The 21771-nt window shown below is 41.7% G+C and overlaps 1 pseudogene; it reads right to left on the reverse strand.

Annotated features, from left to right (window-relative positions):
• Positions 1-8713: 8713 nt before the first annotated feature.
• LOC112645848 (P2Y purinoceptor 3-like) lies at positions 8714-10090 on the reverse strand (annotated as a pseudogene).
• Between the last annotated feature and the right edge of the window lie 11681 nt (positions 10091-21771).

Consider the following 21771-nt stretch of genomic DNA (forward strand, 5'->3'; position numbering starts at 1 on the left):
GAGTCCAGTGTGGGGCTGGATCCCACAACTCTGAGATCACGACCTGAGCCAAAATCAAGAGTCAGATGCTCAACCTATTGAGCCACACAGGCACCCACAGAGTGCTGCTATTTTAATAACAAACAAACATGTCTGAAGGATATGTATGTAAGTGTCTCTGAGTGAGGACTTTCTTTTGGCTTATTTCTACTTTTTTTTTTTTTTAAAGATTTTATTTATTCATGAGAGACACACAGAGAGATAGAGAGGCAGAGACACAGGCAGAGAGAGAAGCAGGCTCCATGCAGGGAGCCTGAGTGGGACTCGATCCCGGGACTCCAGGACCACGCCCTGGGCCGAAGTCAGGCACTAAACCACTGAGCCATCCAGGGATCCTCAAGGCTTATTTATACTTCTAATTATCCAACAATAGCACTGTAATAAAAGCTTTTAAAAACTCACAGAGAACAAAATTCCCAAGTTTGAGTGCTACTTTTGAGGAAAGTGGTAGTTTCAGAAAGGAGGAAGGTGACAGGTAATGTTTCCCAAAGAATTTTGGGGATGGAGTTAGGTGGGAGTTAATAGGTCCCTGAGTTAGAATTTGCATTGACAGGAAAAAAATTGCATGTGAAAGGAAACTTGAGAGAAAAAACAGAATAGAAAATGGGGTAAAAGCTAAGGAAATAATAAACTTTCTGGCCCCACTGGTGGCAAAGAACAGGTTCAAGTTGTCTGCAAGCTCTCTGTGATTTCTGGGATATCTCAACCTGATTCTCCTTGGCTTTTTCCATTTGCATGTTCTTGGAGTACACCAGGGGGAAATTGAGTTTAGGCCCTGAACAGAGATTTGCGACCTAGAAGTTGATGGGGAAATCTTTCGATATTTTGTAAGAAATACTGAAAAACCTTTAACATCATGCAGGTAGGCCAGACAACCAAGCTGTTTACAAACTTAATACCAGTTAGTTCCATGAGGTGTTCATATATAAGGTCATGTACTCAAGTATACATGTCTTCTCCGTGGTGGATCTTTATCAGTCCCACGTCTTGGCAGTGACCCTGCCTAACTCACTCAACTTCCTAAAATGATTTTTCCCCCATATGTTTGACTGCAAATCAATTGTGTAATAAAAATCAGTGGCATTCTATTTGGGATTAGTGTGTATTTTATAGGAGTTTGTCTTTTTTGTCTCTTTGAAGAAGGTCACCTTTCATGCTTGTCTCCTAAGTTTCACTACATTGTAGCTTTCTGTGCTTCCATTTCCTGATTAGCAAAATGGAATATCACTAGAGTTTCTTCTAGGGCTCATGTACCTAATTTATGAAACATACAGATATGGTTGATTGCCACATGTTAGATATATATTCATTGATGGATGACCTAAAATATTATCTAGAGAAATATCTATCCATTCCTTACATTTAGTTGATGGGTTGGAGAAAATGGCTCTCCTAGGATTGTGCCAAAGATTCCTTTGGGCACTCTGGCAAATAAATGGAGCATGCTCAGAAATTTCTAGGATATGGTGGGTTGTTCACAAACAGCTGAAAGGAAAGTGTGGGCTGATGACATTTTCAAGCTTCTTTTGAAGTTTATCCAACTCTTCTGCCTCCCCCCGCCCCCCAATATTAAGGCTTGTTCAGTTTTCTAAGGAAAATCTGATTATTTCAGGGTTCTGTGTCTTAGTATGTTCAGGTAGTTTTTAACCTTTCAAAGCAGATCCTGGCACCCCTAGGGAAGAATAAAAGTGTTAGGACATAAGGTGAGCCCTTCTTTTTTCCCCCTTCCCAACCCAGATTTCACAGGGTACAGTGCATAAGAGATGGGATAGTTGATGGAATGAGGTGGGAGGAGGATGAGAGAGGGGAGGCTGGGATAGAAATGGCTGGAAGGAGAACAGGCCCAAATTAGCAACAAGAAGCCTGGGCTGGGACATAGAGGGAATGGGCAGATGGGCCTGCAGGCAGGTTTTAGAGTCACTGATCATGAAATGGAGTGAAAGTGTCAGAGGAGAAATAAGTGTCTTCTTTGGGTTCTGGTGGAGTCCGTGTAGGTAGAGTCCAGGCTCGGTGGATGGAGAGTGGGGAAATGGGCCTAAGACTGCAGACATATTTAGTGGATGCTTTGAAATACTTCCCATGGCTTTAACTTTATTTTACAATTCCATGAGTTTTAATAGAGATTTGTGTTCTGGCTACCACAGTTAAGATACAGAACAAATAGTTTCTTGGTGATCACTTCGTAGGAAAAATATTGTAATATTTGAAGGTAATGTACACGTGGGCCCTTCATTTAAGAGTTAAGTTTGGGGGGATCCCTGGTGGCGCAGCGGTTTGGCGCCTGCCTTTAGCCCAGGGCGCGATCCTGGAGACCCGGGATCGAATCCCACGTCAGGCTCCCGGTGCATGGAGCCTGCTTCTCCCTCTGCCTGTGTCTCTGCCTCTCTCTCTCTCTCTGTGATTATCATAAAAAAAAAAAAAAAAAAAAGAGTTAAGTTTGGTATATTTTTTAACACTGGAACTTCTGAAAGGCTTTTCTAGTCTGATGATTAAGTGCATAAAGTTTTCATGATTATGGAACTTAATATGCTGTATTTCATGGACTATAATATTTCACCTTTCACATCTTTGAAATTGGGATATATGTTTGGCATCATCATGTAATTCAAAGAAAAGCAGTTGTAGGGAAAACCAGGCATAATGCTATAATAATATGATGATGATGCTTGATGATGTAAGATAAGCACAGTCTTATGTGTTATCATTTGCTTCTGGCATTACTGAACCTAAGGTTCTTTACTAGAGGTGGTGAGTCAGAGATGTGGAAAATGTAAACCCATTTTCCTCAAGGGTTAAATGGATGCATGAGGAAAACAGACAAAGGAATCAGTGATTCTGTGATTGTGATATAGTTTGATGAACACTGTTACAGAGCAATGGCTAATGGGGTTCAGAGGACCTAGAATACTTCAAAGACTCCCAGAGGAGATGGTCTTTGAGCTGTATCATAAAGAATGAGTAAGATGAGGGAGTGGGGCAAGAGTGGAGAGGGCAAGAGGTCTTAAAGCTGAGCGAGCCTACTGGTTAATGAAAATGGAGTGAAGGTGATGTAGGAGGGCAGGGGGTTAGCTTGAAAGTTTTTATACAAGGCAGATTGGGGAAGCCTTTTCAGCATGATCTTTTTTTTTTTTTTTTTTTTTTTTTAAGATTGTTTTAGAGAGTGCATGCAAGTGAGGGGTTGGACAGAGGGAGATAGAGGCAGAACAGAGGAGTAGACTTTTCACCTGCTACAGAGCTTGATGTGGGGCTTGATCCCAGGACCCTGAAATCAGGACCTGCACCAAAACCAAGAGTCTGAGGCTTAATGGATTCTAGCCACTGAGGTACCCCCATGTACAGCATGATCTTAATCCTTAAGGCAAATGGGAGTTTTTGGAAGATTTTTCTGTTGGGGATTAAGATGGGGTTTACATTTTAAAAAGGTGGCCCTAGAAGCAGAAAGAAGGAAATGAAATGGAGTTTGAGAAAACAAATCTGGAGTCAGTAAGATGTTTAATATGTTGGAGCAGTGAAGCCCATGAGGGATGATGGAAATTTGAACTCAAGCAGTGACTGGGAAGATGGAAAAGACAAGTTCTAGTGATGCTTGGGAGGTCCAACTGACAATGTGATCGTGATGTGTAAGGAGGAAGAGGCTGAAATTGAAGAGGACTCCCAGATTTCCAGCTTGAATGGATGGTGGTGCCATTTAACGGGAAAGAGCAGCCAGCTTATAATGATTTGGAGTATGAATCCAAGATAGAAATTACTCTAAAAAAAAAAAAGTGTAGCCTACTCTTGCAAGAAACTAGGCTACAAAGGAAGAGAGAACATAAGAAGGAGTCTTCAGCGGCTGTTTTTTTTTATTGTGAGGTTACTGCTTTATAAAGGTCTTGTTGTTAATGTGTTTTTCTACTTGTGGAGTGGAACATTCTCAGACTGTGATTCTTTAATTTTCTTGAAGTGGCTCTCTTTGCTTTTTTGTTCGTGGTTTAACCACTATAAAAATTTCCAGCTACAGCTTGCTGCAAGAACTTAAGTTCTGCTTCTCATCATGGAGTTCTTCTTAAGGCCATTACCTTTGAAGTTGTTTGATATGTTCAAAACAAACCTCTCAACAAAACAAAAAGTTAAGAAATTGAAATACTAAAGAGATTTGGCTGGTTTACAAGAAAGTAAAAGATAATGAGAATATATAACTTTTTAATGTTAGGTTAAGTTGTGCTTAATTGCAGACAACTTTGTGAAACATTTCCCCTCTTTGTTGTCTTTAAAATATGGCCTAAAAAGTGAGCACGCTTGCAGGTATTGTGTATTCTGGAATTGCTTTGAATTGGAGTTGGTGAGTGTTAGAACAAATAAATCCCAGACAACTCATGATTTAATTTTATAGGCACACATTCATAAATTGGATTTAGGCGGTAATTTCAGAAAAGCATACACAGGAGAATCATTCGCTGTGTGTTCATTTATTCTACAAAGATTTAGTAGGTACCCATATGTTGAAGCCTCTGCTAGATCCTGTAGGAGGGGAAGTAAGAGCATTTAAATTTTGCTGCTCATACAGGGGAGATGTGCCTTAGGTGTGGATGATGGGTCAGAGAAGGGAAAGGGCATTCTGATGCATGGTCAGGGAAGGCTTCTTGGAAGAGTTGGCATTTGGGTTGCTTTCTGAGAGACAGCTATTCAGTCTCTGACTAGTCTTTTTCATGTGATGCCTTTGATTAGTTACCGTCGTTCTTGAAATTGTTGTCTCATTGACTTTCTAGCACCCTATTATCTAGCAGCACCTCCTTATCCCCGTGTCACCTGTCAAGACTTTTATGATTCCCTTATCTCCCTGGTCCTCCATTTGTTCTCTTTCCTTCTTTCTCACAGGTGTCATTTACGTCTGTAGCTTTGAATATATCCCTGGCTAGACAACTCTAAACTCAAGGGTTTGATCCGAAGCCGTCTCTGAACCTCCATCCTGCATTTCCAGCTGAGGCCTCCCTCAAGCGCTCACATTTAACTTGTCTGAATCTGAACTCTCTCCTGCACTGCTCAGTCTGCCTCCCTTCCTCCCTCTCTTTTTCTTTCCCCATTGACTATTGAGTGCCTACCTCATGCTAGATGCTAGTTTATCATTCTTTTGATTCCTCGGGCTTGGAGTCTCAGAGTCATTTTTGTTCTGTCTCCTTACCACTCATGCCTAAATAAGTATTTTATTTCTCTTAAGTCTTTCTAAGATGTTTTAAAATCTATTCAGTTCTATTCATGCCCATTATCTATATACTTGGGTCACTGCAGTGGTCTTCTCAATGTGGATTGCTGCCTTCTTCATTATCAGCATCACCATTGCCTCCTGAGAGTCTACTGTCTTCAGAAGTTGCTAGCATGCCATGTTCTATAGATTGGAAAATGGAGTAGTGGGGGAGAGAAAACAGACTTGTAATGAGACAGGAGCCCATCATCAACTCCAAGGTGATAAGCCAGTGGGAGAGTCAGCAGTGCAGAGTGAGACCAGTGGCATCTGGAGGAAGTAGAGTGCAAGGTCTGGGAAGAGGAGTACTTAAGCTTGTGGAGAAGGTTTTGGGGATGGTGTATTGAATGGTAAACATGTGAGAGGTAGAAATCCACGTGGTGGATCAGGAGAGCTATGAGTTGAAAAGTTCAGCTGGGAGCACACTGTGATAGGTATAATATGCCTGTGTGAGAAGTCTGGGCTTTATCTCATAGAAGTGAGGGTATGGGGGGTGGGTCTATGGACAGAATTAGGGAGAGTGTGATGCACAAAAAATGCTTTTTTAAAGAAAATGTGGTTGCGGTGTGGAGGCTGGCTTTGAAGGGAGAGTCATTAGGAGACCTCACATAAGACCGCTGTGATAGTTTTGTTTCTTTTCTCCAATTCATTCAAAACATGGGGACTGGCAGGTTAAGTTTCTGGTTCACGGCTTTGATCAACCACTGTCCTGTTCAAATGCCCTCAGAGATGACCTGTGCCTTGAGTGATTCTTTTGCTGGCTTTGGGATGGCTTTTGTAATCACACTTCAGCCCACCTTTCCAGCATCATCTCTACTTTCTCCCCCTCAGGAACCAACTATCGACTCTTACACAGATTTTCCATGTTCTCGAACACTGCTTGAGAAATTGTGCTAATTGAGATTTCACTAGACTTATGCATGCTTGTAATGCTTTTCAGGATCCTCTCAGACAGTAGTAGTATTGTTAACCCTGCTTGGGAAACTTCCCTAATACTTAACTTGTGTACTGTTCGCTTTTGATTAATTAACAACTGACATGATTTCTTCATAGCTGCTGAAACTGTTTAATTAGCATTCATATTGTTGTTTGTGTGGTCTTGTTTTGCTTCTCCAATAGTCTATAACATCCTTAAGGTCTGGTACAATGCTTGACACTTTTGTAGGTGCCTACAGCCATTTTATTGGCATCCACTGCTGCCTCAGTCATGCTATTTTGTACATGGTAATATTTGCTGACCTTCAGCTGTGTTCCAAACAACCAGGCAGATTATCAAGATTCTTGGGGCCCAGAGCAATAACATATTTGAGGATCTCAGCTTTGACCAGGATGGTGGACATTGAGTGAGTAGATTCAGAAAGAACTTTTGTTTCTTCTAGTCTTTTTGTTTCCTTCTGGGTGAATTTTCAGTGAAGTCAGGAACATCCCTTAGACTGATGGTGGGCAGTAGGTTCCAGCTCCTCTTACAAGTGAGTCTTTTTTTTTTTTTTTTCAAAAGGAATAGTCTAGTTTGATTCTTGTCTTGAGATAATTATCCCTGAAAACCAGGATGTGATGTCAACTAAATTAAACTTTTTTGATCCCAACTCTACAGAAATAACTTAAAAATGGATGCTTTTACTTTGCTGTTAAGTAGGTCAGAAGACTCTGCAGAAGCAAAATTAGCGTTATATAGATCAGGGAAATAATTGCAAGCACCTAAGTTAACAAAGACTAAAGGCTGGAAAACTTTGGCCATAGGTGTTAAAGTACTTTTTTTAGATAAAGGTAATGTGTCCTGAGGATTCTAGATTAGTCTTCTTCCCGCCTCCAGGGTTAGCAGGCCGATGTGCATTCAAGATAAGGGCTAAGAGGACACAGGGGATGGCTTTATATTTTTCTTAAGGAACCTAGTGCACCAGTTTTCCAGTAATGTAAGCCATATTAATTTGTAAGGGATAATCATTGCGACTGTTGGACAGCTGACTTCCCGGTGTGCTATGCAAAGAAGGGGACAAAAATGAATAATATAAGCAAGAAAGCTGAGAATATTCAAAAGAGCAAACAGTTTTAAGTTCTCTTAGCTGCTATAGAGGCACTTATGTGGAAACAGCTGACCTGCTAATTAGAAAACGTCTTTGCCTATTCATTAAATTAATTATCTCAAGGAATTCTGCTAGGCAATACTTTGTCTAGTTCTAATTATTGTGTGCCCTTGAAAGCAATAAACTCTACTTTTACAATAAAATTTTATAATTTAGACATAGACGTGGCTTCTTCAGACACTTCCTGTAATTAGAGTGGGGTAGCAATGAGGGGTTACACTTTGGTTTTTATTAAAAAGGCTTATTCACCTCTTCATAGGGAGATTATAATGAACTATTAAATAATGTATGTTTAGATCTGAGAACTCCTTGGAGATCAATATTGTTCAAATATGAGGTTTTTAAGTTTATCTTTTTGGATTACTTTGGATGTTATTTTTTTAAGAATGAACATCATATTATGATGAAAGACAGTGATAAAACTTTTCTGTCATAAACTGACATTAAATTCAAATAAGAATAAGGTGAGTTGTTATTCATGCAGTCAGTTTGCCGTTTTCCCCCCCACTTTGTCCTGCAGAGCTTTTTCTAATCTTAATCAGAACCCTGTTAAGAAGTGTAATGTAAAAGAACACACATTGGATACTCAGTGGTCTGTACATGAGAGCAACTATATGAAAGGTGAAGTGACCTAAAATGATGAGCTGATGCTGTTGAGGAGAACTTGGCTGGATCTTGACCAATGCTTGGATTGGGCCATACACTTCAGTCTTAGGAGTGTGTGCTTTGGAGGCCAGTGCCTGGCTTCAAAGCTTCCATCCAGCATGATGATCTGGACATTCTCCAGCTGGGTGACCTTGGACAAGTTACTTAAAGCCCTCTATTTCTGTATCCTTATCTGTAAATGAGGCAAACAGTAGCTCCCACCTCCAAGGGCTGTTGTGAGCATTAAATGAGTTATTCCATGGAAAGTACTTTTCCATAGTAAGGACTTTATTCACTTATTCATGCAACCAGTCATTACTTATTCATTCATCCATGCATCCATTCATTTCTACTGTCCATTATATACTCACTATATGCTGGGCCCTGCTGCAGATGCTGGCGTTAGGGGTATAGCAGTCAGGTGAAATAAATGAGTAAACAAAGTTCAGGTACTAATAAGTGTTAAAAAGTAGATAGGAAACTGGGTTATGGGGAGAGAGGTCAGTGTTAACTAGGGTGGGTAGGAGCTTTTGAGGAGGTGGTGTTCTAGCCGAGGCCTAAGTGATGAGATAAATGTCAGCTCTGTTTAAAATAAGGTTTTCCTTTGTGTTGGTGGTTCTCTTCATATTCTCACTTTAATATATCTTTTTTTAAAAATTATTTTAAAGATTTTTATTTATTAGAGAACAAGAGAGTGCATCCGTGAGCAGGTGGGGAGCAGAAGGAAAGGGAAAAGCAGACCCCCTGCTGAGCAGGGAGCCCAATGCAGGGCTTGACTCCAGGACCCTGGGATCATGACCTGAGCCAAAGGCAAATGCTTAACTGACAGAGTCACCCAGGAACCTTAAAATCTCTTCAGATCAATATAAAATCCTTTGTAGCAGGACACAACTAGGAGATCTTGAGCCCCTCTCCCAGTAGCACATGACTGTTCAGACAAGTCATCGTCAGTATCTTGGCAGTACTTCATCTTGTCAGTACCCAGATCTGGCCACCCATGGGTCTCTTTCCCTTGTTCTGCCTGAGTTCCTGGAAGAGCCTGACTCTGTTGTTCCCAACTAATAGAAAGTACAGGATTGGATTGAGGCAGCTGCTCATGCTTACCAGAGGCCTCCATATCTTATAGGCCAAGCTGACCACTATCAAGAGCTGGCAGTCCTGTGAAGGTAGGAAGCGGAGCATGAGGTAGAAGGAGCGTGTGATGTGAAAGGGCACAAAGCAGAGGGTGAAGAGGCCGCACACCAACAAGATGGTTCGGATGGACTTGGCCCGGGTTACATTGCCTGTCTTCATGAGGGCCTCTCCTGGCTTGATGAGGCTCCTCACCATCAGCGAGTAGCACACCAGGATGACCAAGGAGGGAAAGACGAAGCCAGACAACGTCAGAACCACACCATAGGCAAAAAACTGATCAAAGTTCTCTGGGCCGGTCATGTCATAGCAGATCATCTGGCCGTCAATGTATTCTGTGTGGGAGAAGAACAGTGTGGGCAGTAGCTGGAGGACCACCAGGGCCCAAGTGGTGGCCGTACCCAGGAGGGCGTGCCGGCGGGTCCGGTAGGGTAGTGAACGCAGGGGGTGGCACACGCCCAGGAAGCGGTGCACAGAGATACAGGTCAGTAGCAGGATGCTGCCGTAGAGGTTGGTGTAGAACAGGAAGCGCACCAGCCTGCACAGCAGCTCCCCGAAGGGCCACCTGTCACCCAGGGAGTAGGTGGTGATGAGGAAGGGCAGCGTCAGCACATAAAGCAGGTCAGCTACCATCAGGTTCACCAGGTAGATGGTGGCACAGCTCCAGCGCTTGGTTTGGCGCCAGGAGAGCCACAAGACCATGCCATTCAGAGGCATCCCTAGCATGAGGATGATACTGTAGGTCAGGGAGAGGTAGATTTGCTTGTAGTCCTCTGAGAACTTGCAGACTGTCTGTTCCCTTGAGGCATTAGTATCCAGCATCTCCATCTCCTGGGAGGCTCCCTCTGGGAGCACAGTAGCTCCTGCTTGTGCTCCTCCTGGGAAAAAAAACCAAAATGGGCGGCATGGCATCATGTTGGCTAGGTGTTGGTTAGCCTCTCCCTTGATCTGGCATTCAAGTCTGGGTTCCCAAAATCTGGTTAGAGTCTTTGAGATAGGCCAGCTCCAGGAGAAAACACACACACACACACATACACACAATAAAAAATAACCCAAGGGCACAGGAGTCTTTAGAAGCAGGGCTTGTAGACTTACCAGGTTCAAAGGGCTGGCCTTACACTGTCTTATATGCTCTCTGCTCTAGGCTAGGTGTCCTAGGAAGCTCAAGTGCAGGTGCAGTTCAAGTGCAGCAGCACCTTCTGGTGCAGGAAGGTGCTGCTGTAATTTAAACAGGACATATAACCTGGATCACTGACTCCTTTGGCTAAAATCCTTTGCATAGAGCCAGGAAACCTCCAAGGAAATTTTGATTTGTATCTCTTTCAGGATTTATTAGCTGCGTATTTGAATACTGAGTCTGATTTGCTTATTAACCATCTCAGCATCCCAAACACCCAAGAAAACAAGTCTGAGCCATAAAGCCAGGTGCAACTTCTTTCATATTCCTGCCTCTGCTGATGAAGGAGATCGAATAGGCAGATCCACGTAGCTGGGGAAGCTGTGTGTGAATCCTGCATGTGTCACATTGGCAAGTCAGTGGGTTGGTCAGCCAATCACCATGGAGCCTACAGGAATGAAAAGTTTGTTTCTAGGATTTGACATTCAGAAAGACTAATCCAGGGCAAGGGAAAAAGGTTTAAGATAGGTAATTTTGGGATCAATTGAGTGTTGACTATAAGCTATACAGAGTTTTATTCACAACAAAAGGAGCAAAGACCTCATTCACTCTGCCAGTCAGCAAACATCTACTGAGCATCTATTGGGTCTGGCACTAGGGATAGGAACATGAATAAAATATGGCTCTTGCTCTCCAGGATTTCACAGTCTGGTGGGGAAGACACAAACCAACACAGCTAATTGTGACAATGTGAAGAATGGTCAACAAAATGCTGTGAAGACCAGCAGAATGCAGCAGTTCTCTGCTAAGGGAGTTGAGTGAAGGTTCTTAATGAGGTGCCGTTTGAGCTGCTTGGGAAAAGAACAGAGCAGCTTGGTAGGCAAAGAAGGATGAGGGCACTTCCTGTGGGGGTAGCGTGGGGGAGGCAGCCCACAAAAGGGAATGGAGTTTAAGGGCTCAGCGTGTCCTGGGATGGCAGGAGAGCCAGGGTGGGGGATGTGTTTGAGGCTGTGTTTGAGGGAGATGCTTAGTAGCAGCCCAGGACTGGAGCAGTCAGACTGTAAGGGAGCTGTAGCAGTGCATGCAGGTGAGAGATGCTCAGTACTCTGGGTGAGGCTACGAGGGATGGATGGAGGGCAGGGACCTGTCCCCAGAGATGCTGCTGAGGCAGGAATGACAGGACTGAATGGACATAGGGCAAGCACCAGAGGAGGAGTTGAGGGTGTCCCTGAGATTGAGTGAGTAGGTGGTGAGGCCAGTGGTGAGGCCAGTGCCTGAAGCTTGAGGGTTGAGACATGTTGTGAGGTTGCAGGATGGTGGCTCTGTGCTGCAGCTTGCCAAAGGGCTCGCCACCTCGCTAACTGGCTTTGGGATCTACTTGATTAGGAGAGCAAAGCTATTTGATGGGGTGAGTAAAAAGAATATAGTTTTCTCTCATTTTGTTCTCTGTAATCTTTCATGTGGGGGGTTGGCAAATGCTTAGTTATTTCCATCGAAGCTGCCTTCCCATCTTGGTGTGGGCTCTCAGAGGGAAGCCAAAGAGGGGAACCAGCCTGGCTTACTGCAGGCTCGGGCAGCCAGTTCACACTGTGATCTTATTTAATACTCAGAACAACCTTGTGGATGAAGCATTATTAGCTCCAGTTTACTGCTGAGGAAATTGAGAGTCAGAGAAGACACCCCTATAGGGCTCACTAGGCCCTCTAATCTAGTTGGCTTGTTCCTGATGTGGATTGTGGGTTTCTGCTTCCTCGGAGCACCATGTGGTGTGGTGGAAAGCGCTGTGATCTAGCTCTGCCAGGGACCACTAGTAAGGTTTGAAATAAGCCACCTTGTCTCTGAGCCATGGTCTCCTCAGGTATAAAATGGGACAGTCTTTCTGGTGAGGTTTCTGTGAGAATTATTTAGAAGAAAGGCACACAGGCCCCACAGGCCTGCTGCAAGGGACAGACCCAACACATTTTAGTCCTCTTCCTACTCATTCTTCCCTCTTTTCCTAGAGACCATGGTGCCCTGAAAACCTGAGCTCTTTTGTTTATGTGGGAGGATGGGAAGGCAAGTGTGCCTTTGTTACCCCATAACTGGAGAAAGTTACTTTTCTTCATGAGTATTACTTTCATGGCTATGAGGCTATGGTCTGAACTGTGTTCCATACAAATTCATCTGCTGAATGCTTAACTCCCAATGTAACTACAGTTAAAGTGAGGAAGAAATTAAAGTTAGATGAGATCGTAAGAGTGGGATCTTAATTCTGTAGGATTAGTGTCTTTGTAATGAAGGATATCAGAGAAAACTTGCTTTATGTGAGGACATAGAAGGTGGCCTTCAGGCCAGGAAGAGAGCTTTCACCAGGAACCAAACCTTGCAGTTCTTGATCTGGGACTTCCCAGTTTCCAGAACTGTTTCTACCATTTAAGCCGACAGTAGGATATTTTGTTACAGCAGAGCCCAGTGCATAATTGAGCAGACTGAGATACCTTAAATGTGCTTTAAGGCCTACTTGGTGGGGAGGGACAGCTTTTCAGGTGAGAGGATGACCATATTAGTCAAGGCATAAGTGTAGAGAACTAGACAGTGTTTGGACTAGTGTATCACTGAGGTTGCTGTTATGGAGAAAGGAAGAGGGGGAGGGAAAGAAGGCCATAAGGGATTACTTCACTTGCTGGAAGCTGTGACAGTAGTGACCACTCCCTCCTCTTTGAAACCTCTCTTCTCTGGTTTCTGTCATCCACTGGACTTGTCTCCTCGCTCCCTAGAACTCCTAATTCTCTGCATTCTCTGGGATGCAGAACTGAAGGGCTGTGTAGCTATTCAAAGAACAAAGGAAAAAGAGTGGAAGAGTGGTGGGCTGAGGTTTTGCAACACAAGAGAACTTAAGGGGCATCTGCCATGATGAATCCGATTTTAAGAAGTCCACACTTCTAGGAAGTGTGTACTGCATGCATAATGCACTTTCCCCTCTTTGTTACCATTAGCTCAACAGCTTTCAAAAAGACTGACACAATTTAGGGTTGGGATTTTTTTTTTCTTTCAAATGGCTCAGTGAGAGGATGCGCCTCATGGAAAGAATGACGCAGGTGTCACCAAATGTGTGGTTAAATGGGTACCGCGGCTTCGGACCTTGAGCCCAGGGTTCTTCCCACTGTGAGTGTCAATGAGCCTGGGTCTGTTTCTGGCGCCCTGCTGAACAGGGCAGGGACCTCAGCAAGCCCTTCAGGTGCAGTAGAGATCTCTGCGGACCACACTGGGCGTCTTTCAAAGGGGATAGGAGAGTCTTTGTCATTTTAATGGTCTAAAGTAGTTATCACCACCCAGGGAAGTGACACACCTAAGATGAAAGAACTGTTCTCTCTCCTTTAACAAGTGTTTATAAGATACATATTTCAAGAGTTCAAAAAGGGAAAAGTAATGAATAAATTTGAGTAACAATAAAATGTTACTGCCTTTCAATTGTTGAGGAATGGTCGTTGAATGAGAAAACCTTTAAAAAAAGATTCTGGGCCAAAGGAATGGGAATTGCTCATTTTCATTTTAAAATGCCACTATTGTATTATATGTGTTTAAATATATGAATTGATTTTAATATTTAATATTTTACCTGTGTCTGAAGACTTTTCTTGCAAGGGACAGACTTCAACAGTGAAGCGATGTAATGGAGTCTCATAAATACCTTTAGACAGTAAAAGTTCATTTTTACAAGTTATTCTGAAAAACTGTTAATATGTGTACTCTTTTTAAAGATGAATTAGGGATTTATTATTCATACTACATGTAATTATTTGATTTTTCAACAAGATTTTTAAAAAATGAGGTGGTGAATTAAAGTAATTGGTGATTTATTTTGAATTACTTTTCCTAAGTGTTTCAAATCCAGTAGATAATTTGGTGTTACTTGGCCAGCAGACCACTGGGTGGCGATGAAGACCTACAGGTTACAATCCCTTGCCCCTCCCTGGAGGAAGTAGGAACTGGGGTTGGGCTCAGGTCCAGGAATAGCCGCTGTGGATGAGGTATAATTCATTGAGGACATACAGGAACCCCCACCAATCAAACTACCTCTTATTTATCTTATGTCTACAGTTACTATGCTAGGTTCACACTATGAAATGGAGATACAGTCAGCCCAAAGCAGCCTGTTATCATGATTGATTTCATGAGATAGGCATTGTGGTAGGCATTATTTTCCCTGTTTTACAGCTGAGCAAACCAAGGTTCAGAGAGGTTCAGGGGAAGTCCTGTCTGAGATGATCTGGAGAAAGCCTGGACTTTTTTACAAAACAGAGACTCAGCTCATTCCCAGATTTCCAGGAAATGTTTTCTTACCTCCCTCCCTCCTCCCCTTCCCATAGACATACTACAACAAAGAAAGAAGACATGAAAATAAAAGAGCAGGTCATCCCTGAAGTAACTTTATGTAGTGCCTTTGTTATAGACGACAGAACCCTAGTTTAAAAAGCATGATCTAGGGCAGCCCAGAGGGCTTAGCGGTTTAGCACACCGCCTTCGGCCCAGGGCGTGATCCTGGAGACCCTGGATCGAGTCCCATGTCGGGCTCCCTGCATGGAGCCTGCTTCTCCCTCTGCCTGTGTCTCTGCCTCTTTCTCTCTCTCTCTCTCTCTGTCTCTCATAAATAAATAAAATCTTAAAAAAAAAATAAAAAGCATGATCTGGAAATAATGGTAAAGAGAGAACGGAATAAATAGAATTTTTAAATACTGTAAAAAAAAAAAAAAACACTATTAAGAATGAGACCTACATAGCAACCTTCTACCCAGTTGAGTCTTAAGATAAAAGGAACTGACATTAGCTTTTTAATGATTTTATACTATATTTTTACACTGCAAGCATACCTCTGTTGTGTACCTGGATTCTTTTTACACATTTGGATTGTCCCCAAAACACTGGAGTCCAAGGGCTTTTTTTTTCCCCTCAAGGAAAGCAAACTGGATCTTTAAATAATTTAGAGGACTGTCTAGAGACAGTGAGTACTTAATTTCAATAATTAATTTATATAGCAGCTTGCACATTTTTGTTTTCTGTTGACAAGGACGCGACATAATTGGCAGCTTCAAATTAGTGTAAACATGGGGAGTGATTGGGAAACATTCTCTGACATTGTACTGTCACAACAGACTAGGTGGCTGCTCTGAAACTGATGTTACTTTGTCTAGAAAAATAATCACTACTAAAAAAAAAATCTTTTTACTCCATCTGTACAATTGTGTGATCCCTCAAACTGACTTTGAAATCGGAATTTTTAACGTTAATGTTGCAGTAAAAATAACTGTAGTTGTATTGTCCTGTGGTTGTAGAAGTTCATCATTGCCTTTGGGCTCACAACCTTGAAAGGGGATCTTTATGAAACTTCCTTTTCCTTTCATTTGGCATCAGACAAAGATCTTTAAATGCACCACCACTGAGACTGTCTTTTCCTGTGTTCTGTGTCAAGAAATGTAGAAAGCAGGTTTGGTTTGGGGCAAAAGCAGAGATCAGTAGCAGAGCCTGGGGCTGTAGGATTAGTGGTAAAGTTGCCCAAGGCATCTGCAGATTGGAGGGCTTGTGTCTAGGACCCCTCCCTCCATCCACTCTTACCCTCAGGCAGCAAGCTCCCCTCCAGCCTGCCCCTAAAATGCTGCTTAAATCAGTAACATGCAGACAGGCTGTCCATCACTGGAGCCTTTCCTGTTGCTAGGGTGTTGCTAAGGTGGGGGGCAGTGGTGGTAAGAATCCACAGTGGCTCTGCATACTCAGCTCATGGGGGCGGTAGGAGAATGCTGTTGTCTTAACTTGAGTCACCCAGAAAGCAGAGCCGAGGTTTAGTGTGCAATCATTTTATTAGGGAATACAGTCCTAGGGAACAGGAGTGAGGAACAAAAGGGGAATAGCCTGGTGAATGAGGAAGAGCTAATAGGAGGACTCCAAGGTGGATTATTGAGTTGGCCCCCACAAAAGGCAACTTTGTGCTCAGTCCCTAGAGACTGTCATTTGAAAACCTGCATCAACTGCATTTCAAGAAGGTCCTCCCAGGGGACGCCTGGGCGGCTCAGCGGTTGAGCACCTGGCTCAGGGCGTGATCTGCAGTCTCAGGCTCCAGTCCCACATTAGGCTTCCTGCCTGGAGCCTGTTTCTCCCTCTGCCTACATCTCTGCCTTTCTCTCTCTGTGTCTTTCATGAATAAATAAATAAATAATCTTAAAAAAAAAAAAAAAAAAAAAGTCCTCCCAGGGCCAGAAAAAAGGAGGCACTTGTCCACCAGCTTCTATCTCCCACTGGCCAGGCCATACTGGTGGGTGTGTCCTGTGAGTACAGAACATCAGAAAGAGGAGACATGCTGAAGAAAATGAATTTTCCCATCAAACCCCATTTTTCTTTTGCCCTATGAGATGTTACCCTCTTCCTTTACTTGTACTTCTGTGTTACTTTTGCACAGGAGATTAGAGCTCTTGCTCTATCTGATCCTTTATCCTTTTCTGTGAAGTCATTCTTCCTGTTTTTTCTTGCTCGTTTTATTCTAATGAATTTCTTGTTTTTGTTACTGATTTTTAGGAGTTCTCTACACACTTTGCATAGGTCTTTAAAGTTATTCATGTTATAATTTTTTTAACTCTGTGGCTTTGTTGGCTTAATAACATGTATATATCTGTGTGTGTATATATGTAGGTGTATATACATGGTATATGTATTTTTTTAAAGAATAGAAGTTCTCAATTTTAACATGGTTGAAATGATCAATTTTTCTTTTATGGATTATGCTTTTTGTATCTGGTTTAAAAATCCTTCTCTGTCTTGAGGTCATAAAGATATTCTACTATATAAGCAAATGAAAACTTTTCCCATTTAGATCTAAATGAGTTTGTCCTACTAATGCGTTTAATGCTTGTGTGTGTATGCATGTGTGTATGAGAAACACAGAACAACATGATTAGATTAGATGCTTTTTGGAGAGTGGAGAGCAGGGAGCATTGGAAATAAGTTGGAAGGCATTTGGTTTAGTTTAAGAGGGACAAGATGGTAGCTTTAACTTGAGGGATGAGAGTGACAATGGACAGAAATGGTTGGATTCAACTGATACTTAGGAGGTAAATAAACATGATCTGGTGATGATTAAATATAGGGATAAAGGAATTATGCCAGGGACTTTACTTTCTGCTGCTACCAACCAATGCTTTCATCCTTTTGTCTATTATTTCTCTATTTTATTGCTTGTCTCTATTAAGTTTCTCCTTCCAGACTCGGCTTTCCCTCTGGGCATCCTTTGGCTTCTACTACAATTGCAGATGATGAACTCTACACAGAGCCAAAGAAATTTTCCCAAGAGACTCTGATTGACCCATGTATCACCATTATTTAAAAAGAGAAGACATACTTATGAGAATAGGTTTTCTTTCTCACCAAACCCCATTTTTCTTTGATAATGTCTAAATTATGAACTTGCTTTCTAAAACACATACTTATAATAGAAACTTCTCATGACTCTAAAACAGTTTTGGATAGCAAATATAATATTTGGAGCTGGTCTCCAACACAGAGAGTTTCATTTATTAATAGTATGCCTGTCAGAGCTTTGACTCTGAGATATTTTGTTCATACATAAACCATAAATTTAAGTTGACAGTCCTATTAATGATGGAATGCAGGTATGTATGTTTTTGGTAAAAGAACAAAGTGAATATTTTTGAACCTTATTATATGCAAGACAGATTAAAAACAGTAGTCATAGAGAATGAAAACAGGCCTTGATGTCATGTTCAGTAAAACATGTCAGAAGTGAGGTCTCAGAAAGCACTACAGTGAAATACGAGGGAAAGGTGTGGAGTTGCAAGAGGTTTCATTTAAACACGAGGCTCCTGTATTAATATTTTTATTGATTTATTTTCATGCCAATATGTTCTGACATAAATATGGTGATCTATAATGTATCGACCATAAAAGTCAACATTATTTTTAAAGCTGACTCAGGGAAATAAAACCTGATTGTTAGTGCTGATATATACGGTATATTACCGGGTTGAAAAATTAACCTCTCCTGTTCTGCTCCCGATTGAGCTATATAAGAGAGATGCATTTCAACACTGTTGACCTTTTGTGTATGTTTTGCTTCACGGCCAAAGTTTAGTTTGCAGTGGGACCGGCGCGTGGTATGAAGTAAAGAACAATGCGTATTCAACATTCTTCAGAAAAAACTTTGACAAAAATGAAAGATAATCAGCAAAAATATTTTTCTTTTAGAGGATCGAAAGGCTTGGGAATCTCTCTGGGTTAGATACTGTGGAGTCCATAACTTGTATCTTCAGTAAACTGTGAGAGCAGTATGAGGCCCCAAGACATAGAGGACACAGTGTTAGTCACGAGTGACCACAGAGGAGACACTCAGTCTAGAATGCTAGAGACAGGGGCACACCCTCATGGGTGGCACAAGCCACCCACAACAGCGATAGGACCTTCAATGAAATGATCCTATGAAATGAAGATTGAGCTAAGGAGAGTTTAACTTAGCAGCATAGGAGAGTATGCTAATAAGACCCAAGTGGATTTGGATAACTTCTTCCTTCACTGAGTTCCAGAACAGAATAAGTTTGCTGAAAATAAGCAAATACCAAGAATTTTAGAGCCAGAGGGGCCCCTGGGTGCTAGGCAGGTGTAATCACTTGGCAGATGAGGAAAGTGAGCAATTTGTCCAAGGTCAGGTAAACGGTTAGTGGCTGAGCTGTGTCTGGCTTCCAGACTTCCTGATTCTCTGTCCAGGGCCCTTTCTATTCCATTTCATCAATTAGGAGCCTTGACTAGTAATGCATGTGAATGGAGGACATTCCACAGGACCACTCGAATCTGGTTTCCAACCTACCACTGTAGTGCAACTGATCTTGTCAAGGCTCTCACTGGCCTCCATGTTGGCAAATTCTACGGGAACTTTTCTGACTCCATATAAACCTCTAATCAGCATATGCTGCATTCACTGAAACAGTCTTCTCTTGCTTTTTCTTTCTTTTCTTTTTTTCTCTTGCTTTTTCATCTGCTAGGATTTCATTGCTGGTGAGGGGAAACCCATGCCAAATGTGACCAAGTAAAACAATTTGTTGGTCATATAATTACTGTTCTGGTAAGGCTGGCTTTATAGATGGTACTACCAAGACTGTTTTCTTTTTCTGCATTTTCTGGCTCTACTTTCTCCAAATTGGCTTCATTTTCATATGTACTCTCTTGTCATAGTGACAGGATGGCTATCATAGACTCCAGTCTTCCAGTTAATAATGTGCAGATCCAGCAGGAAAAATTATGCCTCAGCGAAGAATTCCTGGGATTTGCACTAATTGGTCCTATTGTCTTGTTCTAAGTTCTGTGTCTATCTCTGAACCAGTCGCTGTGGCCAGGGGAATGGAATGCATCAACTGGCGTAGGCTTTGGTTAAATGCTCCAACCCTAAGATGCAGGAGAAAGAATTGGCTTCATCTGAATTCCATGTATTTAAAGTGTGAGAGGGGTGGCTCTCCTAAAGCATATTTGGGGTCTTCTTACAAGAAAGAGATTGAATACCAGGCAGCAAAAACAACAAATGCCTCTAACAACTTCTCTGATGTGACCGTGCCCTACTATGCCTCCTACTTCACTCTTTTCAGTCTTACTCACTGTATTGCCTCTTCAACTTGATGCTCAAGGCCCAGCTCCAGACCTTCTCCTCTTCTATATCTATATTTGCTCTCAAGGTGATTTTACTCAGTCCATGCTGAAAGCAAATCGGCATAGCCCAGAATGTTTTGAGTCAACTGTGGCTAATATAGTAGTTGAAATTGTAGGAATTTAATAAGAAAGAGTGTGGAATGGGAATTCTTGAGAAGAATGCAGAACACCAAGCTACTCCATATCCTTTGCTCCAAAGATAAGGGGCAAGGTTGAAAAATATTTACAAATAGTTATCAAAAATGCACAAAGAATAAACTCTATTAGTCAGGTAGGTTAAAAGTTCTCTTAAAGTCAGATCTATCTATCTATCTATCTATCTATCTATCTATCTATCTATCTATGCACTTTTCCATGTGAAATTGAATTTCTGGCTGATTTATTTGCTGGGAAGTTAAAGAAATCTCCTGGGATATTTTCTTTCTTTATTACAGAGGTTTATTGTAATTATCTGTGTAATACGATCTTTAACCCAGAGGCTATGGTTACTGTAAAGCTTGTTTTACATATTTGTTGTGGAGAATTACATTTATTCATTATGTATCTATTACAAGAAATTGTATATATTAGAATAATCTGGATAGGATATTGGATTTATGCACCTAAGCTGTAGCATGCCAACCAGTACTGTTAATGACCTTACTAACTTTATTCCATAACTCCATTTCTACATAAATTCATAAACCCAATTTCTAGTCAGAAGCCATTAGAACCCTTTCTCTTGGCTTTCTTGTTATAGGTTTATTTGAGAAAAATTAGTTTGTGACTCTATAATTCTGACAGTATGTGAAGCTTGCTTTTTTCATGCCACTTATGTCTTGACAACTCCCTAATCCATACCCACAGCCCAGTTCTGTATCCTGAGCTCCAGACTTGTGTATCCAACTGCCCATTTGGCACTACCTGGATATTTATAGGTTTCACCAACTTAATGTGGCCAAGAGTAAGTTTTTGATTTCCTCTTCTTTTTCACTACCAAATCTGTTTCTCTGCTCAATATTCTTCATAATTTCAATAAATGGCACTGTTTCCCAGCAGTCCACTCCCTGACTTTCAGTCTGGATTGTTCTGATGTTCAATTTGGTCCTAGGAGTCAAATCACAAGGCCATTTCCCTGAAAGCCTGTCTGTTCTTTGAACATATCATGCTCATTCATGCCCCAGAGTCTCTGAGGTTCCTGCCCCCACTGTTTGGAATACACTTTCCGCAGCTCTTTCTCTGCATGGCTGAATTCATCTTTTCCTTCCGATCTTAGCTAAAATGTCATGTTCTCAGAGGGCTTTTTACTATCTAAAACAATTTGTGCTGTAATCCTTTACTATAGCACCTTGTTTACTTTATGTGTATGTGTGTATGTGTATGTATATATATAGCTATTTATTTTTACAAAATCTATGCTTATTATTTTGCTTGTTTTTTTTGTCTCTCTTTCACTAAAATGTAAATTAATTGAGGTCAGGGACCTTGTCTCTATTGTTCTTTATGTCTTCGGGCCTAGCAAAGCCTTGCACATAGTAAGCATTCGGTGTATCTTAGCTGAATGAATGAAAGATCATCTTTTTTTACTTTCTTAGAAGGATGGGAGACAAGTGGCTTGCTCTCTGCTGAGGGTCATGCCATCTCTCCCACCCAAGCAGGATGGACTTTTTTGCAGGATTCATATAGATGATAATGGGCTAGCTTCTGAGACAGTGATTGTCGGATGACTACCGTCATGGGTGGGCATAAAGAGAAGTAGCTTGAACCTTCATCCCCCAAGACATTGACTCTGGGAGTGGTGGGCTTCTCTCTGGTCTTTTATCTTTAGCCTCCTTTTTAGAGCGATTGATGCTGAGATATAACATCTTGATTTCATG

The sequence above is a fragment of the Canis lupus genome, chromosome 34 (genome assembly GCF_003254725.2).
Source record: "Canis lupus dingo isolate Sandy chromosome 34, ASM325472v2, whole genome shotgun sequence".
In the NCBI taxonomy this organism is placed as follows: domain Eukaryota; kingdom Metazoa; phylum Chordata; class Mammalia; order Carnivora; family Canidae; genus Canis; species Canis lupus.